Source organism: Echinops telfairi, unplaced genomic scaffold (assembly GCF_000313985.2).
Source record: "Echinops telfairi isolate 266 unplaced genomic scaffold, ASM31398v2 ScPeMD7_2;HRSCAF=8, whole genome shotgun sequence".
In the NCBI taxonomy this organism is placed as follows: domain Eukaryota; kingdom Metazoa; phylum Chordata; class Mammalia; order Afrosoricida; family Tenrecidae; genus Echinops; species Echinops telfairi.
Genome location: NW_022103898.1, coordinates 6,985,150 through 6,987,057, shown reverse-complemented (window position 1 = coordinate 6,987,057; position 1,908 = coordinate 6,985,150).

Genomic DNA, 1,908 nt, shown 5'->3' with positions numbered 1-1,908 from the left:
GAAGCACTGTACAGTTTACCGAAAGGTCAGCGGTTCAAAGTCACCCAATGACTTTGTTGGAGCAAGGTCCGGGTCTCGGCTTCTGTAAAGGTCACAGCCTAGAACAGCCAAGGGGGCAGCTCACACAGGGCGACGTGAGTTGGCACTGACCGCACCAACCTGGCCTCATGGCCTCCTCTCTGGGCCCCTGCAGCCTCTCACCCAGCTCATCCTTCCTGCTTCCTGTCTCTCCCCCAGGCTCCTGGGAGGGCCGGATGAGTCACGCAGGCTGGTATTTTGGGAGGTAAGAGGGTGAGAAATGCAGCAACTATTTAGGGAACCAGGAGGAATCAGCCCTCTCTTAAAATAGATGATTGCAGCGCGCTCATCAGTCGCTACCATCACCCCGAGCAGGCCGGTGAATGGAACTGACGAGAGTACAGGGCAACGCTGTCACACCAGAGCACATTCAAAGGACACGCCGATATGTGACATCGTCTTCCCTTGTCAAAAAAAACCCAAACATCTTTAAGAAGCGATTGAGTGCAGACTAGCGGTCTGGCAGTCTCTCGAAAAGATCGATGGCCGTGTGGTTGGAAGCGTCTGTTTTCAATCGTCCCAGAAGCAGGTGGAAGTGGGGACGGCGGATAAGGAAGGCCGGTGTGGAACTAGTGCACTTGAAAGACGGTGCTGATGAGAAATACACTGAAAGTACCGCGGCCTGTCAGAAGACCAAACCAGTCTGTCCTGAAAGACGTAGAGCCAGAATGCTCTTCAGACTTGAGCACTGGGCGGACGTGTCTCCCGTCTTTGGACAAGATGTCAGGACAAGGGCATCACACTTGCTCCAGTAGAAGGTCAGCAAAAAAGAGGGAGGCCCTCAAGGAGACGGATGGACACAGTGGCTGCGACCATGGACGCAGACATCACAGTGATGGTAAGGATGGCTTGGGACTGGGCAGTGTGTCCTTCTGTTGTGTACAGGGTGGGTCCTGATGAGTCCCAACGGATTTGAAGGCATCTGGAAACAGCAATCATGAGCCCCCCAGCCCTGTAACATTTCACGAAGGTGGTCCCAATCATCTGGGGCTTCGCTGACTCCTTATGTTGGCAGGGGAGGGTTTTGATCTTGCCTCCCTCAGCCACGCCTCAAACACATCCCTCCCATCTCCTCAGGTCTCTCTATAATGATCTGAGCATTTTGATCACCTTGGTTTTCAGTAAATATGACCTACCTGAGTCCAGGGCTCCAACCTACCTGGGGTCCACCCTTCCTTCTTCGCCTCACTAGCCTCACTACTGCGGGTTGATAACAAGGCACCTGTCCTTCATGGGAGGGGATGTCAGCGGGGTCGGTTCCCAAGAACTAGTCTAAACAGAGGCTGGCAGAGGAAGGAAGGGCTGTGCCAGTGTTCACGTGGAGGAGATCGCCATCTGAGTCCTCCTTTCCTCAGCTGATAACGGCCTCGTTTCTCCTGTGCTTGGTGTTCAATGCCGTTACCACGGATCCAGCCCTGAACCTCTGCCAGAGGCAGGGGGCCTTCTAGCTGCTTACTTTGGACACGCCACCGAGAATGGCCACTCCCCAGAAAAGGACATCCCGTTTGGCAAAGCGGAGGGTCCGCCACAATGAGGAAAACCCTCCCTGAGATGAGATGACCCCATCGCCACATCCGTGGAACCGAGTGTCTCAAAGACCGTGAAGAAAGGGCAGGGCCGAGCAGCACTTGGTTCTGCTATGCAGGGTCCGCTCCACACGAGGAGGAGCGGGGTCAAAGGCAAATATCAACCCCCACAGGTCTTCTTCTGTTATCCGAGCTGCCCGGGGAACCGCTTCCTCTCCGGGCTGGGTGGATGGTTTGCAGATTGGCATCTTCTTTCTCCAGCAGCCTGGGGAGTCTCCTTGCATCCTGTCTGCTTCCTGTAGGA